Source organism: Somniosus microcephalus, chromosome 4 (genome assembly GCF_052327205.1).
Source record: "Somniosus microcephalus isolate GS21.2 chromosome 4, FLI_Smic_1.0, whole genome shotgun sequence".
Classification (NCBI taxonomy): Eukaryota; Metazoa; Chordata; class Chondrichthyes; order Squaliformes; family Somniosidae; genus Somniosus; species Somniosus microcephalus.
In genome coordinates this window covers 29284744-29302719 of record NC_140990.1, presented here as the reverse complement: position 1 = coordinate 29302719, position 17976 = coordinate 29284744, and the positions used below count along the sequence as shown (strand labels likewise).

Sequence of the window (17976 nt, the reverse complement as noted above, 5' to 3'; positions counted from 1 at the left end):
CACATTGCGCTGCGATATTCAGTTTCAGCGCCCTAAGAAGGACATGGAGTGCCTCGACCCTTGCCCCGTGCCCCTCTTGGGGCGCTCAAGATGAATTTGCGGCGATCGCTGCTGCTCCAATCGCAGCGCAAGGTCTGGCGTCCAGGCGAGCTTGGCGCCCCGTTTGCCGCTCCACCCAATTTCTCCCCCTAAGAGTCTAGTAAATATGCTGTTTCTACAGTAATCAGTTAAAGAGGGTTAATGATGGTCAAGTCTCCCATCATGCTTCGCAGCTACCTAAATGGTACATGTACGTTTCAGAAATATTTCCTAATATGTGAAGCTAAATATCCTTTGAATGGTTTCTAGTACTACAGCCCTCCTTACAGCTTTGGTTAATATATTGAAAGACTAGAGGATTCAGGCTTTGATTCACAGGCCTACTTTTGCAATCCAACAGTGTAGAATTGAACCCAGCCAGAGTCAGCACCTTCAGGGGAGGGGAGGGAGGGGAACCAGTGAGTGTAGAACTGAACCCAGCCAGAGTCAGCACCTTCAGGGGAGGAGAGGGAGGGGAACCAGTGAGTGTAGAACTGAACCCAGCCAGAGTCAGCACCTTCAGGGGAGGAGAGGGAGGGGAACCGGAGAGTGTAGAACTGAACCCAGCCAGAGTCAGCACCTTCAGGGGAGGAGAGGGAGGGGAACCAGTGAGTGTAGAACTGAACCCACCCAGAGTCAGCACCTTCAGGGGAGGAGAGAGAGGGGAACCAGTAAGTGTAGAACTGAACCCAGCCAGGGTCAGCACCTTCAGGCGAGGAGAGAGGGGGGAACAAATGAGTGTAGAACTGAACCCAGCCAGAGTCAGCACCTTCAGGGGAGGAGAGGGAGGGGAACCAGTGAGTGTAGAACTGAACCCACCCAGAGTCAGCACCTTCAGGGGAGGAGAGGGAGGGGAACCAGTGAGTGTCAAACTGAACCCAGCCAGAGTCAGCACCTTCAGGGGAGGAGAGAGAGGGGAACCAGTAAGTGTAGAACTGAACCCAGCCAGGGTCAGCACCTTCAGGCGAGGAGAGAGGGGGGAACAAATGAGTGTAGAACTGAACCCAGGCAGAGTCAGCACCTTCAGGGGAGGAGAGGGAGGGGAACCAGTGAGTGTAGAACTGAACCCAGCCAGAGTCAGCACCTTCAGGGGAGGGAGAGAAGTTGACTGAAAGGAAAAATGTTGGAGATGGTGCGATGGGTTTGGATTTCAGCACAGGGAGGAGGGAGAGTGTGTTGGATGGGGATTTACAGCTTTTGGGGAACAAGAGAGGAAAGAATGTTCCATAGAAATAGAATTGTCTGTTCTGAATTTCTATCCTGTACACAGTGATGACTTTTGTAAATTCCTTTTACAGGATATTAGAAGGGGAGGATTTGCAGACGGGAAACTCAAACCAAACATCAGGTCAAAATCTGACAGAGTCACTCGATTCACCAGGACCTGAATATCATCGGCCTTTGAATGTGAAAGGAGAAATGTTTGTCTGTTCTGTCTGTGGGGAAAGATTTCAAACATCAGTGTGACTGGAAAAACACCGAGACACCCACACCCGAGTGAGAGTGTTCCAGTGCACTGACTGTGGAAAGAGCTTTAACCAGTTACACAGCCTGAAAAAACATTGCACCGTTCACAGCGGGGAGAAACTGTACACGTGTTCTGTGTGTGGACGAGGCTTCAACTGATCGTCCAACCTGGAGAGACACAAGGACACCCACACCATGGAGAAACCCTGGAAATGTGGGGACTGTGGGAAGGGATTCAATTACCCGTCCCAGCTGGAAACTCATCGGCGCAGTCACACTGGGGAGAGGCCATTCACCTGCTCTGTATGTGAGAAGGGATTCACTCAGTTGAGATACCAAAAATAGTGGGGAACCAAGGGGCTAATGAGAGTGAGAAACTTAAAGTAATTAATATCAGTCACGAAAAATTACTTGAGAAAGTAACGGGACTAAAAGCCAACAAATCCCCTGGACCTGACAGCCTACATCCGAGGGTTCTAAAAGAGGTCGTGATCTTCCAAAATTCACTAGATTCTGGAAAGGTCCTAGTGGAATGGAAGGTAGAGTGGATACAGAGAGAATGATTCCACTTGTGGGGAAGAGCATAACTAGAGGTCATCAATATAAGATAGACACCAAGAAATCCAATAGGGAATTCAGAAGAAACTTCTTTACCCAGAGAGTGGTGAGAATGTGGAACTCACTACCACAGGGAGTGGTTGAAGCAAACAGTATCGATGCATTTAAGGGGAGGCTGGACAAGCAGATGAGGGAGAAGGGAATCGAGGGTTATGCTGATAGATTTAGATGAGGAAAGACGGGAGGAGGCTCGTGTGGAACATAAAAGCCGGCATGGACTGGTTGGGCCGAATGGCCTGTTTCTGTGCTGTATATCCTGTGTAACCCTGTGTAATTCTAACAATCTGAGCCAGTGTGTTGTGAGACAAAGAGCCTTGTGTCCAATAAGGGGAATAAAGGCCACTGACCAGTCACCATTTCTCCTCCATTTACAGATGCTCCCTGACCAGTCACCATTTCTCCTCCATTTACAGATGCTCCCTGACCAGTCACCATTTCTCCTCCATTTACAGACGCTCCCTGACCAGTCACCATTTCTCCTCCATTTACAGACGCTCCCTGACCAGTTCCCATTTCTCCTCCATTTACAGACGCTCCCTGACCAGTCACCATTTCTCCTCCATTTACAGATGCTCCTTGACCAGTCACTATTTCTCCTCCATTTACAGACACTCCCTGACCTGTCACCATTTCTCCTCCATTTACAGACGCTCCTTGACCTGTCACCATTTCTCCTCCATTTACAGACGCTCCCTGGCCAGTCTCCATTTCTCCTCCATTTACAGACGCTCCCTGACCAGTCACCATTTCTCCTCCATTTACAGACGCTTCCTGACCAGTCACCATTTTTCCTTCATTTACAGACGCTCCCTGACCAGTCTCGATTTCTCCTCCATTTACAGATGCTCCCTGACTTCCTGTCTGTCCCGGAGTTTGGGCGGGGCCCCTATGCTGAGGGCGCAGGCGGGTGGATAATGTTCACTGTATTTATAATCGGGCCTGGGGCCGCACTCAGCACAGTGAGGGAGGAAATGCAGTGGATGTTGTGTAGATGGATTGTCAAAAGGTGTTTCATAAGGTGACGGACGGGAGGCTTGTTGATCAAATTAAGGCTCACAGTATTAAAGGGAGTGGGGCAGCGTGGATAGGAAGTTGGGTAAAGAGCAGAAAACAGAGAGTAGTGGTTAATGGATGTTCTTCAGACTGGAGATGTGTGAGGTAATAGATTTAGGGGGAAGAAAAACATAGGAAATGTACATGAAATGGTAAAACTTTGAAAGGAGTGGAGGAGCAGAGAGACTTGGGGTATAAGACTCCAGCTAATGCCTCGTCTTATTAACTTGCAGGTTCAAACACTCCCAGGGCAGGTACAGCACGGGTTAGATACAGAGTAAAGCTCCCTCTTCACTGTCCCATCAAACACTCCCAGGGCAGGTACAACACGGGTTAGATACAGAGTAAAGCTCCCTCTTCACTGTCCCATCAAACACTCCCAGGGCAGGTACAGCACGGGTTAGATACAGAGTAAAGCTCCTTCTACACTGGCACATCAAACACTCCCAGGGCAGGTAGAGCATGGGTTAGATACAGAGTAAATCTCCCTCTACACTGTCCCATCAAACACTCCCAGGGCAGGTACAGCATGGGTTAGATACAGAGTAAAGCTCTCTCTTCACTGTCCCATCAAACACTCCTGGGGCAGGTACAGCACGGATTAGATACAGGGTAAAGCTCTCTCTTCACTGTCCCATCAAACACTCCCAGGGCAGGTACAACACGGGTTAGATACAGAGTAAAGCTCCCTCTACACTGTCCCATCAAACACTCCCAGGGCAGGTACAGCACGGATTAGATACAGAGTAAAGCTCCCTCTTCACTGTCCCATCAAACACTCCCAGGGCAGGTACAACACGGGTTAGATACAGAGTAAAGCTCCCTCTTCACTGTCCCATCAAACACTCCCAGGGCAGGTACAATACGGGTTAGATCCAGAGTAAAGCTCCCTCTACACTGTCCCATCAAACACTCCCAGGGCAGGTATAGCACGGGTTAGGTACAGAGCAAAGCTCCCTCTACACTGTCCCATCAAACACTCCCAGGGCAGGTATAGCACAGGTTAGATACAGAGTAAAGCTCCCTCTGCACTGTCCCATCAAACACTCCCAGGGCAGGTACAGCAAGGCTTAGATACAGAGTGAAGCTCCCTCTACACTGTCCCATCAAACACTCCCAGGGCAGGTATAGAACGGGTTAGATACAGAGTAAAGCTCCCTCTACACTGTTCCATCAAACACTCCCAGGGTAGGTACAGCACGGGTTACAGTCCGAGTAAAGATCCCTCTGTGATTCTGCAATTATTTACATAAGAACATAAGAAATAGGAGCAGGAGTAGGCCAATTGGCCCCTCGAGCCTGCACCGCCATTCAATAAGATCATGGCTGATCTGATCCTAACCGCCAATCTACTATCACAGAACCATCTCCTGAATCTAACAGAATTAGACACATGAAATAGGAGCAGGATCAGGCTACACGGCCCCTGGGCCCGCTCCGTTACCCACAGGGCCATGACCGATCCGAACCGAGACTCATGTCCAAATTCCTGCCCGCTGCCTGTAACCCTTAATTCCCTTTACTTCTAGGAAACTTTCTATTTCTGTTTTAAATTTATGTAATGATGTAGCTTCGACAGCTTTTTGGGGCAGCATATTCCATGGACCTACCACCCTCTGAGTGAAGAAGTTCCTCCTCATCTCAGTTTTGAAAGAGCAGCCCCTTATTCTAAGACTATGCCCCCTAGTTCTAGTTTCACCCAACATCAGGAACATCCTCCCCGCATCCACCTGATCCAAACCCTTCACAATCTTATATGTTTCAATAAGATCGCCTCTCATTCTTCTGAACTCCAATGAGTAGAGTCCCAATCTACTCAACCTCTCCTCATATGTCCATCCCCTCATCCCCGGGATTAACCGAGTGAACCTTCTTTGTACTGACTCGAGAGCAAGTATGTCTTTTCTTAAGTATGGACACCAAAACTGTATGCGGTATTCCAGGTGCGGTCTCACCAATACCTTGTACAACTGAAGCAATACCTCCCTATATTTATATTCTATCCTCCTAGCAATGAAAGCCAACATTCCATTGGCCTTCTTAATCACTTGCTGCACCTGTATACTAACCTTTTGAGTTTCGTGCACCAGGACCCCCAGATTCCTTTGTACTTCAGTACTTTCCAGTTTCTTGCCATTAAGATAATAACTTGCTCTACGATTTTTCCTGCCAAAGTGCATAACCTCACACTTTCCAGTATTGTATTCCATCTGCCAAATCTCTGCCCACTTTCTTAGCCTGTCTATGTCCCCTTGCAGGTTTTTTATGTCCTCCTCACTCACTACTTTCCCCCCCATCTTAGTATCATCTGCAAACTTTGATATGTTACACTCGGTCCCCTCCTCCAAATCGTTAATATAGATTGTAAAGAGTTGGGGACTCAGCACTGACCCCTGCGGAACACCACTAGTTACTGATTGCCAGTCTGAGAATGAACCATTTATCCCAACTCTCTGCCTTCTGTTAGATAGCCAATCCTCTATCCATGCCAGAATATTACCCCCAATCCCGTGATTTTTTATCTTAAGCAATAATCTTTTGTGTGGCACCTTGTCAAGGAGATCCCCAGTACCCACATTCCTGATTATCCAGCAGAATTTTTACAGGGATAAACCCTGCAAGACACTTCACTGCATTGACACTAATCTCCTGGAGTTTAGAAGAATGAGAGGTGATCTCATTGAAACATACAAGATTCTGATGGGGATTGACAGGGTAGATGCTGAGAGGTTGTTTCCCCTGGCTGGACTGCCTAGAAGTAGGAGTCATAGTCTCAGTATAAAGGGTAGGCCATTTAAGACTGAGATGTGGAGGAATTTCTTCACTCAGAGGGTTATGAATCTTTGGAATTCTCTGCCCCAGAGGGCTGTGAATGCTGAGTCTTTGAGTATATTCAAGACTGAGATAGATAGGTTTTTGGACTCTAGGGGAATCAAGGGATATGAAGATTGGGCGGGAAAGTGGAGTTAGAAACATAGAAACAAAGAAGATAGGGGCAGGAGTCGGCCATTCGGCCCCTCGAGCCTGCTCCACCATTCAATGAGATCATGGCTGATCATCCAAACTCAGTACCCTGTCCCTGCTTTCTCCCCATATCCCTTGATCCCTTTAGCCTTAAGCAATATATCTAACTCCTTCTTGAATATATTTAATGAATTGGCTTCTGTGGTAGAGAATTCCACAGGTTCACCACAGTCTGGGTAAAGAAATTCCTCCTCATCTCTGTCCTAAATGGCCTACCCCTTATCTTTAGACTGTGACCCCTGGTTCTGGACTACCCGGCCATCGGGAACATTCTTCCTGCATCTCGTCTGTCTAGTTCTGTTAGAATTTTATAAGTTTCAATGAGATCCCCTCTCATTCTTCTAAACTCCAGCGAGTATAAGCCCAATCGACCCAATCTCTCCTCACACGTCATTCCTGCCATCCCAGGTATCAGTCTGGTGAATCTTCGCTGCACTCCCTCCATGGCAAGAACATCCTTCCTCAGATAAGGCGACCAAAACTGCACACAATACTCAAGGTGTCGTCTCACCAAGGCCCTGTACAACTGCAGCAAGACATCCTTGTTCCTGTACTCAAACCCTCTCGCTACGAAGGCCAACGTACCATTTGCTTTCTTAACCGCCTGCTGCACCTGCATATTTACCTTCAGCGACTGGTGCACAAGGACACCCAGGTCTCATTGCACTTTCCCTTCCCCCAATCTATTGCTGTTCAGATAATAATCTGCCTTCCTGTTTTTGCCACCAAAGTGGATAACCTCGCATTTATCCAAATTATACTGCATCTGCCATGCATCTGCCCAATCACCTACCCTGTCCAAATCATACTGGAGTTTCTCGGCATCCTCCTCACAGCACACACGCCCACCCAGCTTTGTGTCATCTGCAAACTTGGAGATATTATATCTAGTTCCCTCGTCTAGATCATTAATATATATTGTGACTAGCTGGGGTCCTAGGACCAATCCCTGCAGTACCCCACTAGTCACTGCCTGCCACTCAGAAAAAGACCAGTTTATTCCAACTCTTTGCTTCCTGTCTGCTAACCAGTTCTCTATCCAAGCCAGTACCTTGCCCCCAATCCCATGTGCCTTAACTTTACATGCTAATCTCTTATGCGGGACCTTATCGAAAGCTTTCTGAAAGTCCAAATACACCACATCCACTGGTTCTCCCTTATCTATTCTACCAGTTACATCCTCAAAAAATTCCAGATTAGTCAAGCACGAGTTGAGGTCGATGATCAGCCATGATCTTATTGAAGGCTTGAGGGGCCCAATGACCCACTCCTGCTCCTATTTCTTATGTTCTTAACCCCACAGTCACTGACACCAATCTCCTCCTGTCTGATATAAACCAGCCCCAGTCACTGACACCAATCTCCTCCTGTCTGATGTAAACCAGCCCCAGTCACTGACACCAATCTCCTCCTGTCTGATATAAACCAACCCACAGTCACTGACACCAAACAAAGAGTTGGGGACTCAGCACTGACCCCTGCGGAACACCACTAGTTACTGATTGCCAGTCTGAGAATGAACCATTTATCCCAACTCTCTGCCTTCTGTTAGATAGCCAATCCTCTATCCATGCCAGAATATTACCCCCAATCCCGTGATTTTTTATCTTAAGCAATAATCGTTTGTGTGGCACCTTGTCAAATGCCTTTTGGAAGTCTAAATACACTACGTCCACTGGTTCACCTTTATCCACCCTGTATGTTGCTTCCTCAAAGAACTCCAGCAAATTTGTCAAATGTGATTTCCCCTTCATAAAACCATGCTGACTTTGTCTTATTAAACTATGATTGTCTAAATGTCCTGTTACTGTCTCCTTAATAATGGACTCCAAAGTTTTACCTACCACAGATGTTAGGCTAACCGGTCTATAGTTTCCAGCCTTCTGTCTACTGCCCTTTTTAAATAAGGGTGTTACATTAGCAGTTTTCCAGTCTGCTGGGACCTTTGCTGAGTCCAGGGAGTTTTGGAATATTATTACCAATGCATCCACAATCCCTACCGCCACTTCCCGCAAGACCCTTGGATGTAAGCCATCAGGTCCACGCGATTTATCCGCCTTGAGTCCCATTATTTTACCGAGTACCACTTCCTTAATGATTTTGATCGTGTTTATCTCCTCCCCCCCTATAGCCCCCTGCTTGTCCAGTGTTGGGATATTCTTGGTGTCCTCTACTGTAAAGACTGATACAAAATATTCATTCAGTGTTTTTGCCATCTCCATATTTCCCACCATTAATTTCCTGGTCTCATCCTCTAAGGGACCAACATTTACTTTAGCCACCCTTTTTCTTTTTATATAACTATAAAAACTCTTACTATCTGTTTTTATGTTTTTTGCTAATTTACTTTCATAATCTATCTTCCCTTTCCTAATCAATCTTTTTGTTATTTTTTGCTGTCTTTTAAAGTTTTCCCAATCCTCTATCCTCCCACTAGATTTGGCTACCTTATATGCCCTTGTTTTTAATCGAATACTATCCTTAATTTCTTTACTTAGCCACGGATGGCTGTCTTTTCTTTTACACCCTTTTCTTCTCAGTGGAATATACTTTTTTTGGAAGTTGTAAAATAACTCCTTAAATGTACACCACTGATCATGTATCGTCTTACACTTTAATCTATTTTCCCAATCCACTTTGCTCAATTCTGCTCTCATACCTTCATAGTCTCCTTTATTCAAGCTTAGCACGCTTGTTTGAGATACAACCTCCTCACCCTCTAATTGAACATGGAATTCAACCATGTTATGGTCACTCATTCCAAGGGGATCCTTTACTAGGACATTTTTAATTAATCCTGTCTCGTTACACAGGACCAGATCTAAGGTTGCTTGCCCCCTGGTCGGTTCAGTTACATACTGCTCAAGAAACCCATCCCTAATACACTCAATGAACTCATCCTCAAGGCAGCCCTGCCCAATTTGATTTGTCCAGTTAATATGATAGTTAAAATCCCCCATAGTTATAGATGTTCCCTTATTACAAGCCTCAACTATTTCCTGATTGATACTCCGTCCAACCGAGTTGCAACTGTTCAGAGGCCTATAGACTACACCCACTAGTGTCTTTTTCCCCTTATTATTCCTTATCTCCACCCAAACTGTTTCATTATCCTGATCTTTTGACCCAATATCATTTCTCTGTATTACAGTGATTCCTTCCTTTATTAACATAGCCACCCCACCTCCCCTTCCTTCCTGCCTGTCCTTCCTGATCGTTAAATAACCTGGTATGTTTAATTCCCAGGCATTGTCACCCTGCAGCCATGTTTCTGTAATGGCCACAAGATCATACCCATATGTAGCTATTTGTGCCATTAACTCATCTATTTTGTTACGAATGCTACGTGCATTCAGATAGAGAACATTCAAATGTGTTTTCTGACACTTAGTTCCTGCTTTTGCCCTTTTTATTACTTTACCTTTTACTCCATACCTTCTGCCCCTTCCTGACACGCTCTGGTTTTTCATTTCCCCACTGCTACCTAAGTCTATGACCTTCTCTGTTGTCATTTTTATTATTTGTTCTCTAGGAACCTCCCCCCCACTAGTTAGTTTAAAGCCCTCTCTACAGCCCTAGTTATATGATCCACCACGACCCTAGTCCCAGCACTGGCCAAGTGAAGCCCGTCCCAACGGAACAGCTCCCTCCTGCCCCAGTACTGGTGCCAGTGTCCCAGGAAGCAAAACCCATTTCTCCCACACCAGTCTTTGAGCCACGCATTTAACTCTCTGATTTTATTTGTCCGAGCCAAATTCGCTCGTGGCTCAGGTAATAATCCAGAGATTATTACCCTTGAGGTTCTGTTTCTTAATTTGACCCCTAGCTGCTCATACTCCTTTAACAGAACCGGCTTCCTAGTCCTATCTATGTCGTTTGTGCCAACATGGACCACAACGACTGGATCCAACCCCTCCCACTGCAAGTTTCTTTCCAGCCCAGAGGAGATGACCTTAACCCTGGCACCGGGTAGGCAACACAGCCTACGGGACTCTCGCTCTTGGCTGCAGAGAACTCTATCTATCCCCCTAATAATACTATCCCCTACCACTACAACATTTCTATTTACTCCCCCCTCTTGAATGGCCCCCCGTTCCACGGTGCTGTGGCCAGGTTGCTCATCCTCCCTGCAGCCCCTGCTCCCGTCCCCACAGGGAGTAAGAACCTCGAACCTGTTGGTCAAGAGCAAGGGCTGCGGCTCCTCCAACACTACCTCCTGGTTCCCCGTACCTGCCTCACTTGTAGTCACACCGTCCTGGCCCTGGCCATGGGCTACATCTGAATTAATTAACTTCATAGGTGTGACCACCTCCTGATACACAGAGTCCAGGTACTTCTCCCCCTCCCTGATGTGTCGCAGTATCTGAAGCTCAGACTCCAGCTCATCAACACGGAGCTGGAGATCCTGTAGCAGCAGACACTTGTCACAGATGTACTCACCGTTAGCCTCAATGGGGTCTACCGGCTCCCACATCTCGCAACAGTAACACATCACCTGCTCCATTCTATGTAATTAATTTTAAAAAAAGTTTATTGTTAGTTATGGACACCCTCTTCCCGATTATAGATGCTAGTATCCCCTTTAATTAATTGGATTTAAATTAAATCAATCCCTCTAATTACACCAGTTAAATGGTTTACCAACTGTCTCCACTACAGCACAGAGACCCTAGAAAAAAACTGCAGAATTTAAGATTGTAATAAAAAGAAGAAATACTCACCAACCAATCCAACCAATCACTTACCTCCTTCCTGGTGATGTCACACTTCGATTACTTTTTACCTCTCTCCCCTGCTGTTGAATTGGTCGGGCCTCGCCTCGCCCCTCCTTTTAAAGTTGCTGCGCTGCCTCTACCTCATGCAGGTCCGCTCTGGTCGGGCGTCGCTGCTCACTGCACTCCCAGGTCAGCCGCTGTGGTCGGGCCTCGCCTCGCCCCTCCTTTTAAAGTTGCTGCGCTGCCTCTACCTCATGCAGGTCCGCTCTGGTCGGGCGTCGCTGCTCACTGCACTCCCAGGTCAGCCGCTGTGGTCGGGCCTCGCCTCGCCCCTCCTTTTAAAGTTGCTGCGCTGCCTCTACCTCATGCAGGTCCGCTCTGGTCGGGCGTCGCTGCTCACTGCACTCCCAGGTCAGCCGCTGTGGTCGGGCCTCGCCTCGCCCCTCCTTTTAAAGTTGCTGCGCTGCCTCTACCTCATGCAGGTCCGCTCTGGTCGGGCGTCGCTGCTCACTGCACTCCCAGGTCAGCCGCTGTGGTCGGGCCTCGCCCCTCCTTTTAAAGTTGCTGCGCTGCCTCTACCTCATGCAGGTCCGCTCTGGTCGGGCGTCGCTGCTCACTGCACTCCCAGGTCAGCCGCTGTGGTCGGGCCTCGCCTCGCCCCTCCTTTTAAAGTTGCTGCGCTGCCTCTACCTCATGCAGGTCCGCTCTGGTCGGGCGTCGCTGCTCACTGCACTCCCAGGTCAGCCGCTGTGGTCGGGCCTCGCCTCGCCCCTCCTTTTAAAGTTGCCGCGCTGCCTCTACCTCATGCAGGTCCGCTCTGGTCGGGCGTCGCTGCTCACTGCACTCCCAGGTCAGCCGCTGTGGTCGGGCCTCGCCTCGCCCCTCCTTTTAAAGTTGCTGCGCTGCCTCTACCTCATGCAGGTCCGCTCTGGTCGGGCGTCGCTGCTCACTGCACTCCCAGGTCAGCCGCTGTGGTCGGGCCTCGCCTCGCCCCTCCTTTTAAAGTTGCCGCGCTGCCTCTACCTCATGCAGGTCCGCTCTGGTCGGGCGTCGCTGCTCACTGCACTCCCAGGTCAGCCGCTGTGGTCGGGCCTCGCCTCGCCCCTCCTTTTAAAGTTGCCGCGCTGCCTCTACCTCACGCAGGTCCGCTCTGGTCGGGCGTCGCTGCTCACTGCACTCCCAGGTCAGCCGCTGTGGTCGGGCCTCGCCTCGCCCCTCCTTTTAAAGTTGCCGCGCTGCCTTTACCTCACACAGGTCCGCTCTGGTCGGGCGTCGCTGCTCACTGCACTCCCAGGTCAGCCGCTGTGGTCGGGCCTCGCCTCGCCCCTCCTTTTAAAGTTGCTGCGCTGCCTCTACCTCATGCAGGTCCGCTCTGGTCGGGCGTCGCTGCTCACTGCACTCCCAGGTCAGCCGCTGTGGTCGGGCCTCGCCTCGCCCCTCCTTTTAAAGTTGCTGCGCTGCCTCTACCTCATGCAGGTCCGCTCTGGTCGGGCGTCGCTGCTCACTGCACTCCCAGGTCAGCCGCTGTGGTCGGGCCTCGCCTCGCCCCTCCTTTTAAAGTTGCTGCGCTGCCTCTACCTCATGCAGGTCCGCTCTGGTCGGGCGTCGCTGCTCACTGCACTCCCAGGTCAGCCGCTGTGGTCGGGCCTCGCCTCGCCCCTCCTTTTAAAGTTGCCGCGCTGCCTCTACCTCATGCAGGTCCGCTCTGGTCGGGCGTCGCTGCTCACTGCACTCCCAGGTCAGCCGCTGTGGTCGGGCCTCGCCTCGCCCCTCCTTTTAAAGTTGCCGCGCTGCCTCTACCTCACGCAGGTCCGCTCTGGTCGGGCGTCGCTGCTCACTGCACTCCCAGGTCAGCCGCTGTGGTCGGGCCTCGCCTCGCCCCTCCTTTTAAAGTTGCCGCGCTGCCTTTACCTCACACAGGTCCGCTCTGGTCGGGCGTCGCTGCTCACTGCACTCCCAGGTCAGCCGCTGTGGTCGGGCCTCGCCTCGCCCTTCCTTTTAAAGTTGCTGCGCTGCCTCTACCTCACGCAGGTCCGCTCTGGTCGGGCGTCGCTGCTCACTGCACTCCCAGGTCAGCCGCTGTGTCGGGCCTCGCCTCGCCCTTCCTTTTAAAGTTGCTGCGCTGCCTCTACCTCATGCAGGTCCGCTCTGGTCGGGCCTCGCCTCGCCCTTCCTTTTAAAGTTGCTGCGCTGCCTCTACCTCACACAGGTCCGCTCTGGTCGGGCGTCGCTGCTCACTGCACTCCCAGGTCAGCCACTGTGGTCGGGCCTCGCCTCGCCCCTCCTTTTAAAGTTGCCGCGCTGCCTCTACCTCACGCAGGTCCGCTCTGGTCGGGTGTCGCTGCTCACTGCACTCCCAGGTCAGCCGCTGTGGTCGGGCCTCGCCTCGCCCCTCCTTTTAAAGTTGCCGCACTGCCTTTACCTCACACAGGTCCGCTCTGGTCGGGCGTCGCTGCTCACTGCACTCCCAGGTCAGCCGCTGGCAAGGACAGCCTCACCATGGAGAAACTATGGAAATATGAGGACTGTGGGAAGGGATTCAATTAACTGTCCCAGCTGGAGATTGGGGATAGGCTGTTCACCTGCTCTCTCTCGGAAGGGATTTACTCAGTTGTCTCGCATGCTGACACTCCAGCGAGCTCGCAATAGGGAGAGGCCGTTCTCCTGCTCCGTGTGTGGGAAGGGATTCACTTGTTCATCCCACCTCACTGCACACCAACTTGATCACGCTGATGAGAGACCTTTTAAATGCTCTGACTGTGAGAACAGCTTTAAAACCTCTGAGGAGCTGATTGAACACCAGCGAGTTCACACTGACGAGAGACCGTTCTGTTGCTCTCACTGCGGGAAGAGGTTCCAGCAGTCATTCCGTCTGGCTGAACACCAGCTCCTTCACACTCATGAGAGCCCATTCAGTTGCTCTCACTGTGGGGAGAGGTTCAGCCAGTCATTGCAACTCGCTGAACACCAGCGAGTTCACACCAAGGAGAGACCGTTCAACTGCTCCGAGTGTGGGAAGGGATTCACTCGTTTAGCCCACCTTATGTCACATGAGGACATTCACACTAGGGAATGGCCGTTCTACTGCTGTGGGAAAGGATTCACTCGTTTCGTCTGCCTTTTGACACACAAGTGAGTTCACACAGGGGCGAGACCATTCTCCTGTTCAGTCTGTGGGAAGAGATTCACTCGTTCAAGCCACCTTTTGTAGCACAAGCGTGTTCACACCGGGGAGAGGCCGTTCACCTGTTCCGTCTGTGGGAAGAGTTTCCCTTGTTCATCCCACCTCTTGGTACACCAGCGTGTTCACACTGGGGAGAGGCCACTTACCTGCTCCGTGTGTGGGAAGAGATTCGCTCAGTCATCCACCCTGATGACACACCAGCAAGTTCACTCTGATAAGAGACCTTTTAAATGTTCTGACTGTGAGAAGAGCTTTAAAAGAAATAATGCTCTGCTGACACACCAATGCACTCACACTGGGGAGAATCTGTTCACCTGCTCTGTGTGTCAGAAGGGATTTACTGATTCATCCTACCTGCTGAGACACCATCGAGTTCACACCGGGGAGAGGCCGTTCACCTGCTTCGTGTGTGGGAAGAGATTCATTGAATCATCCCACCTACTGAGACACCAGCACACTCACACTGAGGAGAGGCCGTTCACCTGCTCCGAGTGTGGGAAGGGATTCACTCAGTCATCCGACCTGCTGGCACACCGGCGAATTCACACTGGGGTGAGACCATTCACCTGCTCCGAGTGTGGGAAGGGATTCACTCAGTCATCCCACCTACTGAGACACCAGCACACTCACACTGAGGAGAGGCCGTTCACTTGCTCCGAGTGTGGGAAGGGATTCCGTCTGTCATCCAGCCACCAGAGACACCAACTCAGTCACACTGGTGAGATGCTGTTCATCTGCTCCGTGTGTGGGAAGGGATTCAGTCTGCTATCCAGCCGCCAGAGACACCAACTCACTCACACTGGTAAGAGGCCGTTCACCTGCTCCATGTGTGGGAAGGGATTCACTTGTTCATCCAGCCTCACTAGGCACCAGCGAGTTCACACTGGTGAGAGACCGTTCACCTGCTCCGTGTGTGGGAAGAGATTCGCTCAGTCATCAACCCTGCTGAAACACCAGCAAGTTCACTCTGATAAGAGACCGTTTAAATGTTCTGACTGAGAAGACTTTTAAAAGCAGCAATGATCTGCTGAGACACCAACGCACTCACACTGGGGAGAATCCGTTCACCTGCTCCGTGTGTCAGAAGGGATTCCCAGATTCATCCCACCGACTGAGCCACCAGCGAATTCACACTGGGGAGAGGCCATTCACCTGCTCCGTGTGTGGGAAGGGATTCATTCAGGCGTCCAACCTGCGGACACACCAGCGAGTTCACACATTACTGCCGAAATTGGTTTCTGCTGTTATTGCTGCTGATAATCACATCCAGGACTGAACCATGTTCATTCTGACAGTTGGGGTTTGTTTCTGCTGCTGTTAGTAACCCTATAACTAGGCTGGAGATTAATATTCTGGATCAATGCCAAATAAATTGGCATTGTTTCAAACACAGTGTGTCGAGTATTTGTTTCCTCCAAGATAAGAGACTAATTGATGTCCTGTTACTGACTGTTCCATTTTTGGGCCTGTTCTCCTTTCTAGCTCTAGATTATTTCAGTTCTCATACCTTCGGTTACTCTCATGGACAAGACCCAGCTCCCCTTACCTTCCAGAGTGCCTCTCCTAGCCTTGGTATTCAGGGAAGGTATCGGTAACATGCCCGGGATCACTAAACACAAAACCCAGTCTGTTAATCACTTTCAGCTACTGGACTTAGTGTGTGACCCACAGCATCTCTCTCACCTCCGATGTGTGAAGAGAGCATCACGCCTCAGAACCTGGTTTTAAATGTAAATGCATTCAGCAAATGTATTTAACAAGAGATGAACAAGTAAACAGATCACAGCCCAATCCTCCAGCTCTATATTGTAGGTCAATGAGACTCTGTTAAGGTGCCATGTGCTGCTGGACCGCTCTGCATTTTGCCTGTAATGGAAAATATCTGAAGATTTGTCCCAGTGTAACCTTTGCTGTCATGAGATGAGTGTGTCTTTTAATGAGCCTCACGTCCTTGCTCAAGTTAGCTGCAATTGTCAAATCTCAGAGAGGCTGTAATCGTGACCATCTATAAGAAAGGTGACAAGTCCGATTGCAGTAATTACAGAGGAGTTTCCCTCCTGTCTTCCACAGGAAATGTCATCGCAAGAATCCTCCTCAATCGCCTTCTCCCAGTGGCTAAAGAGCTCCTCCCAGAGTCGCAATGCAGATTCTGCCCACTAAGGGGCACAATGGACATGATCTTCACCGCACGCCAATTACAAGAGAAATACAAGGAACAGCACCAACCATTGTACATGGCCGCCTTTGACCTCACAAAGGCCTTCGGCACTGTCAACCATGAGGGATTATGGAGTGTCCTCCTCAAATTCGGCTGCCCTCAAAAGTTTGTCACCACCCTCCGCCTGCTTCACAACGACATGCAAGCCGTGATCCTGACCAATGGATCCACCGCAGACCCATTTCGCGTACGGACCGGGGTCAAGCAAGGCTGTGTTATCGCACCAACACTCTTCTCGGTCTTCCTTGCTGCAATGCTCCATCTCACCCTCGGTAAGCTCCCCGCTGGTGTGGAGCTAATCTACAGAACAACCGGGAAACTGTTCAATCTCCATTGCCTCCAGTCCAGATCCAAGGTCGTACCATCCTCTGTCATTGAATTACAGTATGCAGATGACACTTGTGTCTGCGCACACTCGCTGCTCGCACTCCAAACCATCACCAACATGTTCACCAAAGCGAACGAGAGCATAGGCCTTACACTAAACATCCGTGACACAAAGGTCCTCTACCAACCTGCCACCGCCACACAATACTGCCTCCCGATTATCAAAATCCATGATGAGGCCTTGGACAACGTGGACCACTTTCCATACCTTGGGAGCCTACTGTCATCAAGAGCAGATGTCAATGACGAAGTCCAACACCGCCTTCAGTGTGCCAGTGCAGCCTTCGGTCGCCTGAGGAGGAGAGTGTTTGAAGACCAGGACCTCAAACCCGGCACCAAGCTCATGGTCTACAGAGCAGTAGTAATACCCATCCTCCTGTATACTTCAGAGACATGGACCATGTACAGCAGGCACCTCCAAAGCACTAGAGAGGTACCACCAATGCTGCCTCCGCAAGATCCTGCAAATCCATTGGCAGGATAGGCGCACCAACGTCAGTGTTCTTGCTCAGGCCAACATCCTCAGCATTGAAGCTTTGACCACGCTCGATCAGCTCCGATAGACGGGTCACATCGTCTGTGTTGAGTCTGTATGTCCCAGTTAGGTTTAGGATCAATCACTGGACACAGACAACAAGAATAACTTTTAACAGGTCTTTACTATTCGAAGGTCAGGGCTGAACTGCCCAGCAAATCCTTGCATGACACTTATATACCGGTGTGGTCACTACCGGTATTACAGTATTACAGTATACAGCAGCCAAGAGAAAGTAGTACATCTCTTAAGGTAGTTCTCTTAAGGTGGAACAGGTTACATACACCACAGTCTGCATGCCCGATACAAGATTCCCAAAACAAGCGCTCTACTCGGAGCTCCGACACGGCAAGAGAGCCCCAGGTGGTAACAGGAAACGCTTCAAGGACACCTTTAAAGCCTCATTGAAAAAGTGCAACATCCCCACTGACACCTGGGAATCCCTGGCCCTAGACTGCTCAAAGTGGAGGAGAAGCATCCGGGAAGGCGCCGAACACCACGAGTCCCTTCGCCGGGAGCAAGCGGAAGCCAAGCGGAACAAGTGCATGTCAACCCAAGCACCCCACCCACCCGCCCCTTCAACCACTGTCTGCCGCACCTGTGACAGAGTCTGTAGGTCCCGCACTGGACTCATCAGTCACCTGAGAACTCATTGTTAGTGTGGAAGCAAGTCATCCTCAGTTCCGAGGGACTGCCT

The 17976-nt window shown here is 50.1% G+C and overlaps 1 pseudogene; it reads left to right on the top strand.

The window, feature by feature from the left end:
* The first annotated feature begins 13575 nt into the window (after window positions 1-13575).
* LOC147118500 (uncharacterized) overlaps window positions 13576-17976 on the top strand; it is a 75047-nt pseudogene continuing 70646 nt past the window's right edge.